General features: G+C 39.8%; 1 long non-coding RNA gene across 1 annotated transcript in view; it reads left to right on the forward strand.

Moving 5' to 3' along the window:
* Positions 1 to 240: 240 nt before the first annotated feature.
* Positions 241 to 15793, forward strand: part of LOC110344763 (uncharacterized) — a 30815-nt gene continuing 15262 nt past the window's right edge. Inside the window, exons 1-2 of the long non-coding RNA XR_002387557.2 lie at positions 241 to 379; positions 930 to 1039. This is a non-coding gene — a long non-coding RNA (uncharacterized LOC110344763). The remainder of the gene's footprint in view (positions 380 to 929; positions 1040 to 15793) is intronic.

The following is a 15793-nucleotide window of genomic DNA, read 5'->3' on the forward strand; positions in this document are numbered from 1 at the left end:
TCAAGTGCCTGAGAAGAATCCCTGGCCTAATTCTAAGCCAATATTTCATGACAAAGTAATGGAGACGAGAATGTTAATGCCCCAAATGCCCCATGTAGCCAGACAGTAATAGGGAACTCTGGCATCCTAACTCCAGGCGTGGGGCTTTCCTAATGGCAAGGGGCAAGGACATTCTAGAACTCAGTGAGATCCCCATCACCTTTCAGACTAGTAATTGTGAGTCACCTTTGCCATTATTGGGACAAAACGCCAACAACTTAAAGTAAGAGAGGTCTGTTTCAGCTCATGGATTAGTCTACAACCAGCTGGCTCCAAGGCAGAAACAGCATGGTGGAAAGGCATGGCAGAGGAAAACTTTTGACTGCATGGTGCCCAGAAGGTAGAGAGAGAAGGGAGGAGCTGGGGAAGAGAATGCACCCATCCATGTCCTGTCCACAGTGACCCACCCCTTCCGACCAGGCCCTGCCTCTGAATTTAAGACTTTTTGGAAGACATTTTAGATCTAGACCTTAACAATAATCCTTATATTTAATTAATCAAGCACCTCATTCATTTATATTTTAATGTAATTATGTTATATTTGAGTTTGAATCTACCACCCTACTATGTGGTTTGGATTAGTCTTTCCCACTCTATGCTCTTTTCTTATCTTTGGATTCTTCTATTAATCCTCCTAGTGTTTCTTCAGTAGTCTGGAAGTCAACATTCATTTTCCCTTTTCTGGCTATCCTAGTGCAGTGGTTCTCAACTAGGGGAGGAGTTGCTAGTGTTGATAAATGAATAAAGGGCCAACATGCTGCTGAACATCTCATGGTACACAGAAAAATGCCCCAAAATAAAAATAAATGGTTCCAAATGTCCATTTTGAGCTGCAATGGTAGAATACTTGAGACAGTATAGAGAGCAGAGATTTATTTCTTACTCCTCAGGAAGCTGGGATCCCATGGTGGAGGGCCTGCATCTAGCAAGGGTCTTCTTGCTACATCCTCCCACCATGGAAGTTGGAAGGGAAAGAAGATATGTGTGAGACAGAGAGAAGGTAAGAGGGCTGAATTCTTCCTTTTATCAGGAGCCTAGTCCCCAAATAACTAACCTATCTTGTAACCATGACCTTAATCCAATCTCTGCTTGCACGTTGCTGCATTGGGGATTAAACACCTCACACATGAACTTTGGGGACATATTTAAACCACAACATTGCTGAGCTGAGAAATCCTACCAGACAGATGACAACTTTCATCCTTGATTTATCAAAATCTAATGTCAATATGGTAGCTTTACAAGTTTCACAAAAAATGCAATGAACACATTAACTCCTTTTGTCCAATTTCAACTCATAAGCTATCAGTGTGGAGTGTTCTTCATGCATTTTAAACCCCAAAAGATATCACTGTTAGTTTTGATATAGTCAGTCCTTCATTTAGACTTTCCCTGAGCTCATCATTCCTTCTTGCATCTCTCACCTTCCATCTGGAATCCTTTTCCTTCTGCCTGGAGAGCTCCCTTTATTATTTCATGGAGTGAAGATCTGCTAGTAAGAAGTTGTTTTCATTTTTGTTGGTCTAAAAATGTCTTTATTGCCCTTCGTTTTTGTTTCTCTGATTTCTAGTATATTCAGTGATGCCTACATGTAGAACACTTCTCCCTTCATAGCAAAAGCATTCTACACAACCACAACACTATCAGCACACATCAGAGAATTAATATTGATTTAATGATTTCTAAAATAGAGAAAGAGTTAATATTCAAATTTCCAATTTGCCCCCCATATGCCTTTTTTTGCTGGATTCTTTTATGAGATTTCACCTGGCTGTAATGTCTCTAGTCTTTTTCAACTTAGACTACCCTCTGGCTGTTTATTTTTTATTTTTGTTATTACTTACATATTATTTTACTTTCCCTGAAACATAATAACATAAAAATTGAATATAATAACTTGGTACTATGTAATATTTTGATATATGTATATATTGTATGATACTTAAATGAGGTTAAACATATCAGCCTCCTCAATTATCTATCATTTCTTCATGGGAAAAATATTCAATGTCCTTTCTTCTAGCATTTTGAGATACACAGTGCATAACAGTTGTCTATTGTCACCCTAATGAAATCCTGTCATTTGTGACAATGTGGATAGAACTGGAGATCATTATGTTAAGTGACATAAGCCAGGCTCAGAAAAATGAGAACTGCATGATTTCACTCACATGTGGAATATAAAAAAGTTGATGTCATACAAGTCCAGAGTGAGAGGCTGGGAGAGCAAAGGAGAAGGAGGAAGAGAGAAGGTTACTTATGTGGGTTTTTTGGTCGTTGTTTGTTTGTTTTGGTACAGGGGATTGAACTTGGGTCCTTGCACCTACTTATGTGGTTTTTGAAGAACCAGAAGAGTTGACTGGGAGACTGTCTCATGGCTAAATTTTTATTATTTCTTCATGATTTGATTTAGGTTGAATACCTTTGACAAGAGTATTGCATGGAGGATATATGCGCTTATTACTGCATAGTAGGAGGCACATAATATCAGGTTTGTCCCTCTGGTGGTGGTCACTTGGCTAAGATGGTGATTACCAGGTCTCTTTAGTATAGAGTTTTTCAGTGTAAAAACTTTGAGACTGTGATGTATCATTATTCCTAGTAATCTTTCACTAAAAATTCTTAGCATCCTTTGTTGATTCTTGCCTGACTCTACTAGTAGGTTCGAGTTGCAAAATGGTAGTTTTCTACTTGTATAATTCCATCTATGTTGAATAGTGGTTGGTGTTCTATTACAAAGAGAGTTTTGAGCTCAAGCTTGCTATTTAGAAAATCAGCATAACTCAAAACGTATTTTGTACTTTTTCCTATCCCACATCTGTAATCAGTCACTTTCATAGGAGCCCTGGTGTGCGTGTGTGTGCATATGTGTGTGTGTGTGTGTGTGTGTGTGCGCAGAATGTTATTTAGAAACCAAGAGCTTGGTTATAGGTGTGCTTCTTCAGTACATTTTTTTTGCTGAATTTAATCCCCTTTGAGGAAGGAATTAGGAAATACATATTTTCCTCTTAAAACCTGAGTTTATATTAATAACCTCTAATTCAATAAAACATTAATTTTAAATTTTAACTTCCTCCCGCATGCCAAGAACTCAACTTATGACATTATTTACACACTTTCCCTATTCTAATGATGTACAAAACAGTTTCAGAATTGCATTTGCACTACTATCCTTAACAAGCCTCCTAAACAACTGTCAAGATTATTTTGCAGGTTTCCCCCTAGGGTTTCAAAATTATTTTTTAACTTTGAAATAGATGCTTCTAAGAAAGTATATTAGAGTATTGTGTTCAAAAGTTACTTGAAAGGATTCTTTCGATTCATTGGTTGTGTGATTAATTTGAAGTATAATTGCATTGATATTCTCTATGTGCATATTTCCATATTTGCTTTAGATTCTTTTGATATTTTATTTTGGCATACATAAAACTTTTACATGGCCTAAAATTCAAAACTCTATGAAAGGATATCATATCGATATCACCCATTCCACTTCTACCCATCACTGGAGAAAAAGCTTTTCATTGCTCTCTGGTTTATCTTCCTGTGTTTTTATTGTGTGTTTGTATCAAAGCTCACTCAAACAGCCTTGTATGGATGGATAACATTTGAATGATACTGATTTTTACTACTCCAGTATAAATTCCTTAGTGATTTTGTAATTTTTTTCTTGGAGTTTTTGAGTTTATTTTTTTCTATTTTCATCTGTTTATTTTTCCACATGGGTGCTAAAAATTTTGTGTAGATCCAGGAAAAGAGTTATTGATATTTGTATTGTGATCATTGCAAATTCAGATATTTACTTGGTCAGATGATATTTTTATGGTGCTAAATTTTTCTTGTCCAAGAACAAGGAATCTATTTTCATTTCTTCAGGTCTACTTTTGAGACTTTCAGTGTGTTTTTAAATTTTCCTCACATATGTTTTGCACATTTCTTATTATATAAGAATTCATATTTTTGTTGTTTTAAGTGAGGTTTTCTTTTCGATTACATCTTCTAAGTGATTATTATTTATATAATTAAAGGCTATTACTTTTGTACTAATTCTCCAGCCTTCAACATTACTGAATTCTGCATTTGTATGTCCCTATGTGAAAATTAGTTCAACAATGATTTATTAGATATTCTGGGCATATTGACATAAGCAAATAAAGTTTTACTTTGGTTTCAATTCATGCACCTGTTATTGTTTGGAAAATATTAGCCAATGAAAGAAGACAAGAGATAAAGTACATAACAGTAGCAGAGATGGTAGGAATTACTGTATTTTCTAGAACTTGGAAAGATGATAGTTATCAAATAAAATAATACAGTCTGGACTGAAGAGTAAATATTATATCATTAAGAAAGTATCCATAAATTGTGAATGTATTGAATGTTTTTATCAATAGTAAATATCAACATTTGTTGAGGTCTCTTCAGTATCCATAAGTTAATTTTAAGATCTACTAATGTAATGGGTTATATTAGTGGATTTCTTAACTTTGACCATCCTTGAATTCATTAAATAATCCCACTTGATGTGATATGAGCTCCTTTAAGCTAGTTTTTGGGGTAATTTGACAAAGACGGATCCTTCTTTGAGTAACTTCTGTCCTTTTCAATGATTTTCATGCTTTATAATTTTCTTTTTACTTTCAGTTTATTTATACCTTTGGATATCTTTGTTATAACATTTCATCTTACTTTATTAAATTCTTTATGATAATTTTGGCTTTTTAATTGGATTTAGTCTTTTGTACTTCATGTAATTATTTAAATTCACTTAGACAAATGGTAACAATTTGATCTTCTATTTTATTATTTCTTTTTGGTTATTCTTTTCTTTCTTTCTGGTTGTTGCTGTTGTTGTTCTCTTGGGTTTTTTCCCCCCATCTCCTTTTGTTTTAAATAAACTTATCTTGGGTTTTATTTTAATGTATTAAATGGTTTTTAATTGTCTCTCTGATTGTTTAAAACTAGTTTCTCTGGAGATTAACTCTGATTTTTTAAAATCCAGTTGCTCTGGAGATTAAGATCTAAATCTTAAACTTTTCACCATGCACTTTGGTCTATTCTCTCCTTTTCCACCATTCTTTCCATACACTACAGCTGCATAATCTATAAATCCTAAATTACAGCATTATGTTTTCCTTCATATAGCTTTGTTAGATGTTTTTTTAAAAATTAAAAGAAAACCTTCTTTTAAATTTTCTACCTATTTATCAGTTATGGGACTATTCATTTCTTCCTCAAAATTGGTTTCCACTTGATATTATTTACCTCCAACCTGGGAATTTTTCTTGCACTATTTATCTACTAGGAATCAATTCTCTTAGTTTTGATTTATCTGGAAATGTCTTTATTTTGCTTTCATGCTTAAAGAATATTTTTTGTGTATATAGAATTGTTTATTGATGTTTTTATCTTTAAGTAATTTAGAAATGTCTTTGCACTGCCTTGTGAATTCCAATGCTTCTGATAAGAAGTTGGCTATCATGAACATTGTTGTTCCCTGGTTTTTTCTAGCCCCTTTCAAGATGTCCTTTGTTTTACACTATCAGTAGTTTGAATATATTATGTCAAGGTGGAGGTTTCTTTGTATTGCTTTTACCTGGAATTTTCTGAGTTGTAGTATCTGCAAGTCTATGTCATTTACCAAATTTAGAAAAATTTGGGGCATAACTTCTGTGAATATGTCTTTTGTCCTATTTTCTGTCTCCTTGCATTTTAGAATTTCAACTACAGTATGCTAGACTTCTTCATTTTACCCCCTAGGTCACTGGGCCTCTGTTGTTATTTTTAAATACTTTCCTTTTTTATATTAGATAATTACTATTGTTCTACCTTCCAATTCAATGACTCTTTCATCTGTTTCACTAATATACAATTATTTGCGTCTTATTAATATTTTTTATTCAAACTATTTATAGTATTTATGAGAAAATTGGTATAACAGGAGCAACTGGATCATTACTAGACGTAGAATTCTCCCAGAAAATGAAAAAAGTGAATTACTTTCAATGTCACACATTTTCATTTTTGAAGGTAGTATTGAAAGTTTATAATTCTTGTTTGGCAGTTATTGTATTTTTCTCTTCCATTTATTTTTCTTATCTAGAAGTCATTTGTCAATCTTACTGCTGCTCTTTGAAGATAATCTTGCTTTATCTGGCCTTTATATGATTTTTTGTTAATTCTTAAACTTTATTATTATATGCATAAATATGATTTCATATTTTATTTATCCTCTTTGGTATTTCTTGGCATTCTTCAATCTCTACTTGGCTATCTTGCATGAGTTCTAGAAAATTTTCAGTCAAATTTTTCAACTGTTTTGCTTCCTTCTCCCTCTTCTCTTTTTGTAACTCTAAATAGATGTATGTAAATGTCCCATTGTGTCATGTCTCTTACTTCCTTCCATTTTTTATTTACTATCATTTTTTTCTATCATTCCTATAATTTTTCTCTACATTCTTTATATTTCTTTTCATATATTTTCCTTTATACTAACTTTCTCTTCAACTTTACATGTAATTTCCTGTTGAACTCATCTGTTCAGTTCTTAATTTCATTTGTTTTATCATTCTAACATGTTCTTTTTAAATCTTAACTTTTGAAAAACTTTTGAAAAAAACTTTTGAAAAATTCCAACTCATAAAAATATAAATCTTTTTCTTCTGTTTGAACCCAGAAAATACAATTACTTAGCAGAATTAATTTAAAAGTTGTATCAGATGTTTTCACTATTTGGAGCCTATGTGAGTATGTTTCTAGTCTCCTGTTTCAACTAGTTTTCTTTCACACTGCTTTTCTGGGTAATAGAATATAATCTTTTCTCGCTTTCCTATGCTAGGGACAATACTGAAAAATATTCATGACTATCTTTGTTATACAAACTCTATTACCACACGTTTTGCAAATGAGGAGCTGATTTTCAATGACTTTGACTAATTTCTCAAAGGCACACAGATATAAGTAGATCTCCTGGACTTGTGGACTAGATTTGCTTCTCTGGAAAGACCAAAGCTTAAATTTTAGCTCTGGAACACTTTGGAGAAGTTGAACTGATGCGATCTCATTGTTACAAGTGATAGGGTCCAAACCAAACCAAACCGTTGATAAGGATTCATGTCACGGTCAAAGCCAATGACATTCCCTTCTTGAGTTTCCTCTGCAGATTGATTCTTCAGAAGTGTTTTGGCTGTGACCTCCTTTTGTAGTTTGTGATATGGGATTGGACAGCTGGCTCCATGAATGATGAGCTTCAAATAAAGGAAGGAATGGTCATTTTAGGGAGGCTTTTCTGAAATTTAGATCTGGCCAGTGATGAGGCACCTGTCACCTTCGGCCAAGGCAGAAGTCAACTAGGAACAGCCAGCATCACAGAACCCAGGGATTTCTTCATTGTCACACACTCTAATCCTCACTCTATGGCAGCAATAACAACAGCAGATGACATTTATTGAACACTAACTGTGTACTTATCACTGTTCTAGAACTTGACATTTATTAATGCATTTAGTCTTCATAATTACATTATAAGATAGATTGTATTAGTGCTCACATTTTACAAATAAAGAAACCAAGGCACAGGAAAGTTACACATCTTGCCTAAAGTCATGTGAATTGACCCAGTTATTTAGAGTTAGACACAGGACTTACATTCAGATCCTACCCTAGAACCCACACTTCCTTTTGCATCTGGTGGCTCTGTAATGAGTGAAGATGAGTACAGCTGACCTAAAATAGAAGACAGAATGTAGATGGGAATCGGGCGAAGGCCATGCCTTGGGTCAACTGAGAGCCCAGTACCAGGAGCTCAGGAAGGCTCAGTGGTGAGCAGAAAACTCTAGGGGTGGGTGACAGAGGTAAAAAGTACAGCTGTAGAACACTGAACCTCAGCACAGTTTGATATGGCAATGGCCACCAGCAAAGACCATGACAGAAATGCTGTGGAAGAGCAGCTGGTTCTACCACCGAGACTGAGCCCAAATTCTGAGCCCAATTTCAGCTTAGCAACTGCTAATAAAAATGTGTAACTCCTCAAAGGTGCCTCTAACTGCAGATTTTAGTCATTCTTTTTTTCCTTCCTAGTGCTAGAGATTGAACCCCAGGCCTTTTCCCTGAGCTACATCCATAGTTCTTTTTATTGCCATTTTAAAATTTTGAGGGATGGTCTCAAAATTGCCCAGGGTGGACTTGAATTTGTCATCTTTCTACCTTGAAATCCTACTGACTTTGATCCCTAGGACAAAAGTAAAAAATCCTAGACTGCTGGCTTGTGACACCACGCTCAGCTTAACCATACTTTCTAATAACAATTCATGCTTTCGCTCAGAATCTCTTACGCAATATTTCTTCCATCTGTAGATTAATGTGTCAAAACAGATTCAATATTTTATTTCTAAAGAGTCTCAGGGCTTGGATAATTTTACCCTTGCAAAAGATACTATTTCTAGTTTTTATTCATAATTCTTCCCTTGATTTCCCACTTGCTTGATTTCTTTGTCCACTGTTATCTATGTATGGTATGATTGCCCACTACTTTAGGTTCCTTTTAGCTGATAATTGTCACTCAGTTTCTTATTGTACTGGGAGATGTTTCTAGAATCAAAGGGCCTCACTGAGCTCTGGGAAAATGCCACAAATGTCCTATGGAGGTTACAAAGCTAAACACCTTTGTGGAGGAATTCTGGCCAAATCCAGCTGGAAGCAATGAGCTATAGATATGAGAACCTGATGCTACAGCTGAAAATTCCTTTTACATTTTTTTCAGATTTTGCAATATATATAATATATGTATTATATATAATATTTATATTACATATTATATAATATTTATATATATACATATACATGCTGTGTTATCTTGGGGTGGGACCCAAATCTGTGCACAAAATTTCTTTATGTTTCATGTATACTTTATACATATGGCCCAAGGATAATTTTACGTAATATTTTATTTATTTATTTACTCATTCATTCATTTATTCAGCACTAGGATTTGAACCCAGGGCCTTCATACTAAGCTACAACCCTAGCCTATTTTTTAAATTTTTAAACACAGAGTCTCATCAAATTATTACACTGTGCAGGCTGGGCTTGAGCTTGAGGTCCTCCTGCCTCAGACTTTCAAAGTACCAGGATCACGGGTGTGCACTACCACACCTGGCTTACACAGCATTTTAAACAAATTGGAGTATGAAGCAAAGTCTCACAGTTTGGAATTTTTCTTTTGGGTCGTCCTGTCATGGCTCAGAAAGGTTTAGATTTGGGAATGTTTCAATTTTCAAATTCAGGATGCTCAGCCTGTGGTTCCTTTCTCCAGGGCTAGCAGGTACTGTCATTTTACCTGAGGCCATGTGGTCACACTTCCTCTGATAAGGAGAGCTGTCAGGATGCCCTGGCCTGATGGCTGGGGTACCCAAGCATTTCCAGCTTTCACAGGCCATGTCCCTGCCCTGTTCACTCTAGAAGACAGGAATTAACATACAAGCTGGATTTAGCCCCTGTCCAAACTCTCTGGCTTCTGATCTGCCAGACACCTTTGATGCCATGTCAGGACATGTTGGGAAGTCTGGGCTTGTCTAGAGTTTCTTGCCTGGCTCTCCACAAAGCAGCAGCTCCATGGGTGGTGAGGTGTAGGAATTAAGTTTTCTTAGTTACTTTCTCATTGCTGAGATACAATACCCAGCACATGTAACTTCAGCGAGGAGAGGTTCTTCCTTTGGTTCATGGTAACAGACCATGGTCAGCAAACTCCAAGTTTAAGGGCCTGGCATAGGAATGCTGCTCACATCATGGTGAAGAAGCAGAGACTGAAGAGAGGACAAAGGAAAGGAGACATGCCCCTCCCTGTCACCCACCAGGGACCTGTCTTTTCTGACCAGGCTCTTCCTTCTAACAGCAAGTCAGCTGTATTGCCCCCACAATTTAGTCACCTTCCAAAATGCTGACTGTGAGTGCAGGAAGCCTTTGTGGGACGTTCTTAGTCCAAACTATGACACAAGTGGAGTGGAAAACAGTGAGTGCAGAGGAGCTCAGCTTTGGGAATCAGCAGGCCTAAGGCATGGTGGGTCCTGAACTAACTGGGAACCTGTCAACCACTGAGCTCCTGGAATGAAGGGGCATCTGCACATCCTGGCACATGGGAAAGCTGCAAGGGGCTGGAAAATGGGCACACAGAGTCCATCCGAACTGGGTCCTCACCAGACTGTGCCCTTGACTCACTCTGTGACTTTGGCCAAAACACCTCAGTGAACTCATCTATAAAACAGAGCTTATGATAGCTGTTCTAATCCCAGGCTCTTAATCAAGGGACCCTAAAATGACACTTCCCTGGGCTGGAGGCATGACCCTGGCCCAGACACCGCCTTCTGCGTACACTGAACGTGATGACCCATTGAGGGGACAAGGGTGTGGACTGAGTGGCAGCTGTACACCTTCTTTACTCCTCTCAATAGCCCCCGGGACAGGTGTGACTCCAGGTTCCAGACTAGACTCCTATGAGATATGAGGTTGTAAACTCCAACTCTATCAAGACAGCTAGGGTGATTTCATAATCCCATTTCTTATTTACGATAGGGACTCAATGTATGTTTGTTGAGTGGGAAAAAAAAGAACATGGTGACTTTACTCAACCTGTACTTTGCTGATGCAACTGCCCACCGACTCCCTTCTTTCCTTCCTTCCTTCCTCTCTTCCTCCCTTGGCTCCTTCTTGCTTGCAAGAATGTGCAGCCATTGCCTGCTGTCATTTTTCATGGGTGGTGGGGGTGGCCCCTCTCTGACCTCCTGAGCTTCCTCAGTCATTGGTATGAAAACAGATCTTCTGTTGCTTTACTCCCTGGCAGGTGAGGACGGATGCCTTTTACCATTTATGAAAAAAAAAATGTAAATGACGACAAAAGCTATTTTTATAATGTTTTTATCTATTCCGTGACTGACATCAATAACACATAACAGTTCCATTGACATTGTATCACATCCAATGGGCCTAGTGACCTGATTCAATGTCAGTGGAAAAGCCTCGTACATCATCTCTGTGGCTGAATTGCAACGGATCCATTATCGATGCTTCAACCCCAGAAGTGCCCCAGAACTGACGCCAAGTCCATTTCCAAGGTTTACCTCCTTCCTGATCTTCCCTTTCTGTGACTGTCTTAGCTCTCTGACCAGGGAGCCAGGCAACTTTTAGCTCAGTCTTTCAAACTGTTCTACCCTTGAACTTAGCATTAGACTTGATGATTCTTGAGGGCTGGGGCAGGGCTGTATGTCTGGCATTTAGTTTGTCTCACAGTAGGAAATCACCTTATAATGAATGAAAGGAGGTAAAGGAAAGAAGGAGGGAAGGATGGAATGGGTGTGTGCATCTCAACTGTGGTCCTCTGTTCCTTACAGCACTGCAGGATGGTATATCATGATAATTTAGGCAGGCTTTGGAGAAAGGAAACTTGTTCTTGTCCCTGTGACTGGTACTATTGGAATTAGATCAAGACAAAAAATAGTGATGTTGAGGCACTTCTGTAAAATGAAAAAACTAGATGCAAAAACACTCTATCCCAGACTTCAGCCACAGGACATGGAAATCAGCCGCAAGTCGGAATAGAAGAGACCACCTGGGAAGACCCCTGTGTCAGACTCAAGGGTAGAAGCCCACCATCTAGGCACACCTTTGTTCTCCTTTATAGTTTTGGCAATGCAAAATGGAAATGAACATTGACTCCACAGTCTTGCATGAGTTTAACAGAACCCTTGCTAATATTGCAATATATTTGTCATTTGTCTCACTGGTAAGGCTGTTTAGTAGTCAAAACTGTAGAAAATTGAATATACACTTACTGTATAAAAATGATATGCTTGGTTAGTGATAGTTTAGAAGAAATAAGTACATCTATCATAGAAGAGCAGGCTGTCAGCTCTTTATATGTAAGAAAAATATTGAACACAAATGTGATAAATGTTGGGCGCCGTTAACAAAAGTTGTCCAACAAAGTTGGTTTGCAGTTAAGTTCTTGCAAGGAAAGGGGAAGATAAAAGTGAAAAAGGAAGACAATGGAAAGAATAAAACTGAAGCAAAAGGAGTGAGGGATTGAAAAAGAGAGAGGGAAGGAGAGGAAGAGAGGGGTAGAGGAGAAGAGATAAAGGTGTCTAAAATAGTCACAGGACACAGGATCCTGCCCTGCCTTGGCACTGCAGCCACCCTGCCTGGTTGCAAATTCCCCTAATGGGGAAAACTGCCTCCCCTGACAGGAGCTCATAGAGAGAAAGGGAAGCCAACCCCTGGCAGATGATTCTGCATCTCAGGAAATAGCCAATAAAGAATTGGTTCTGCCCCAAGCCACCAGGAAAGACAGCTGGGAAGGATCTCCCTCTGGCCCACAGGGGAGAGTTAGGTAGATTAAGATAAGCAATTGGAACCAATGATAAACTGTAGGACTTGGGCAATAAACCCATAAATCAGAAAGCTCCAGGTGGAGAGGAAATTTAAAAAGAACATTGAGTGTGGAGGTGGGGAGCTGGCCGCTAGTGAGGTGACTCTGTGGTGGGTGGGGGGCAGGTCTGCACCTCGGGGCAGGACCCTCTGGGGTGACAAGCCCTGTGATGGCACTGGGACTGAGGCAGCTCTCTGTCTGGAGAGGAAGAATGAGGGGCTCAAGGAGGCCATGGGTGTCAGCTCCCAGGAACCAGGAGACAGACACGGAGCATGCCTGGGCTTCAAGGTGTGAGTGAGCAGGGGTCCTTCCTGGGGCCAAAGAGCCCAAAGTGGAGTGTGTGTGTCCCCACTTGGTTGGGACACAGAGAGGGAGTATTTGAAGACAGTGGCCAGCGAGCTAAGGCTGGGGAAGGCTAGTTGGATAATATCTTGGCATGTGAGCAGGCTTGAAAATTAATTTGGAAGCCTCTTTCGGGATTTAATAAAACAAGGGAGCCCCTGTGGGTTTCTGAGCTGGGCAGAGGGAGGGTAGAAGGTGCGACAGATGGGCGCAGTTAGTGAAGGCCTGGGAAGGTGTGATCATTTTCCCCAGGATTTTGATCCTCAAGTGGACAGAAGCCAGGCTGGGGCTCATCTTCCTTCTCTTCCCACAAGGGCCTGACTTTCCAGATATTTCTCTCTTCCGACTGGGACCAGACATGGGCAGAAACTCAAAGCAGAGCCCAAGGCTGAGGGGAAATTGTGAAGAGCACAGATGGCAGGTGATAGGGATAGGCCTTCAGGGAGGAATGGGTGGGCGGCAAGGGTGAGTGTCCTCCACCCAGGCTCCTCTCGAGCTTTCTAGAAGCACTGAGTGAGATCAGAGAGCTCTGAGACCTGCTGCATGTTTTCCTTGTCTCCATCCCTTCCTCTTTTCCTCCTTTCTTTCTTTTCTTCCTTCCTCCCTTCCTTTCTTTTTTCAGCAAACACCAACACAAATAGTACTCACTGTGGTCCAAGAATCGTTCAAAGTACTTTGTGGTCATCTCATTTAAACTTCCTAACAACTCTGAATGTAGAAGGTGCTATAAATTATCACTCATTTTATAGACAGGGAAATGGAGGGACAGGAAGGTGGAGCAATGGGCCCAAGGAGACATTTAGTAGTGGCAGGGCTGGGATCTGAACCCAGGCTTCCTGGTTCTGCACTGTAAATATCACTGCTTCTGGGCAAACCTAATGCCCTAAAGCATTCCTCACTAAACACCAGTAAATCTCTGGAGAGGTTGCAGATGTTCAGAGAGCACTGGACTCTTTGTGTCTATTCCTTTTGGGAGTTGTTCTCATGCAGCTAGAATGGGGGTCTAGGGAATGAGGAGAATGGGGTTGGACAAAGGACAGAGTCCCCATGGGAGGCCAGGTGATTTGCAGGCCCCTGAGTTGAAACGGAAATGGCTAGTGAGTTAATTAATTAATTAGTGAGTGGGTTTTGTTCTCAAGACTTTTTTTGAGCTGCTGGATCAATCTATACCTGAGACTTAGTGCCCTTCTGCTTCCTGGATAAATGATCCAAATTTTTTTTCTCCTTAAAATATAAGCAGTTCGTTCCATATGATACATTATGTATGAATTCCCTCTGGCTGGTTTTTCTACAGGAAGGTCCCTAGGTTTAATGACCATTGGGTCTTATAAGATATAAATTTATCTTGTAACTTGTCAACAAACATTGGCATGTATAAGATAACGGCTGATTGCTCAGCAGGTGGGATGAGAGGTACCTCTTGGTGGACTGGGAGGGGAGCTGCTCTCTGCTTTGTGAGTTGATCATTTTGACTCCAATTCTGGGGGCACTGAAATCAATTCTGGGGAGGTGGCATTTGAGGTCTGATCCTCAACAACCCTCAGGAACCATGAGTTGAGACTCTAGCCCCCCATGGATGTGGATGTGCAGCTCAAGGTGAAGTGACTGTTACTTAGGAGTGGACAGGAGGGAATAAGGGCTAGGAAGTGGTATCTATATTTCGAGCATTTTCAACCTGCTAACTCATTGCAGAAATCAGTTGTGAAGTGGCAAACATATTGCAAGCAGAATAAATGAATTTGGAACTAGGGAAAGTTTTAGGGTTTGGGCCAGCCTGAGAATGGGTGGCTTTTTCTTAATGCTTTCTGAACATACTCTTGGTGCACCAGGATGTAACCAGGACAAGAACAGGCAGGCAATGGCACAGAGTTGTAAGTATCCCCAGGGCTTGGGTCTGCTGTGAGATTCCCAAGGAAGGACTGTGGAGGGGTCAGCCCTGCGGCACACAGATCTAATACAGGAGGTCCCAGCTCAGCCACACTCAGGACGAAGTGGCCTGTTCCTGTGGACAGGGCCCTCCAGGTGCAGTTCAGAGGCTGGGATGACAAGTTCTGCTTATGCCCAGCTCACATTCAGCCAGGGCCAACATGCAGGTGGAGGCTGTCAGGATTTTCTAACTGGGTAAACCGATTCAGCCAGGAGCTTGGAGGGGCCATTTCCTGAGCACGTGGGTTTTTAAAATGCAGTCTGCTTTGCTTGATGCAATGGCCATGATGCCTCAAAAATACTATGATTTGATTTTGAAACATGGATATAAAGATATGAGAGGTCTCCATGGCGGTTCCTTTCCACTCATCAGTGGAGTCCCCTTCTGCCTGTGACTTTGGATATTACTAGTACATCAGTTTTTCTTTTCTTTCTTTCTTTGTTTCTTTGTTTCTTTCTTTCTTTTAGACAGAATCTCACTACAAATTTCAGGAACTCACTATGTAGACCATGCTGGCCTTGAACTTGTGGCACTCCCGCTGCCTAAGCCTCCTGAGTGCTGGATTACAGGCATTACATGCTCAGTTGGCATGTGATTTTTAAGAAAGTTTGACACCCTCATTAACAGGGGATGATAAGTCCCAGAGGGAGTATAGCCCTGGGCAGGGCCTAGAAGGGTAGGTAGGGAGAGGTGAGGAAAGGCTGGGAGAACTGGGGAGGTCCTTACACCATAGGAGTTTAAACTTCTGAGAGTCTGAAGGTAACTGAGCCAGGAAATCTCTCAAAGTCAAGCAGTCCTACTTCATGTCCTTCTGCCGGGGAGACTGAGGCATGTGCTGGGGTGATCACGGGTTGGTTCCAGTGTCACACTGGGACAGCCATGGCAGTAGCAGAGGTTGCCTTTGTCATTTGAGCAGGTGATGCATAGTCCATGCTTCTCCTGCACAGCTGGACCTCCAGCATCCTCAGGGCCACGCCCTCTCTGAACAAGGAACCACCATGCCCAGGTGCTGTCCCTGGGTAATTCCATGGATCTTCAAAGAAACATTGCCAAAACCGGTACACAAG

The sequence above is a fragment of the Heterocephalus glaber genome, unplaced genomic scaffold, assembly GCF_053883595.1.
Source record: "Heterocephalus glaber isolate CG9 unplaced genomic scaffold, H.glaber_assembly_v1.0 deba00001561, whole genome shotgun sequence".
Classification (NCBI taxonomy): Eukaryota; Metazoa; Chordata; class Mammalia; order Rodentia; family Bathyergidae; genus Heterocephalus; species Heterocephalus glaber.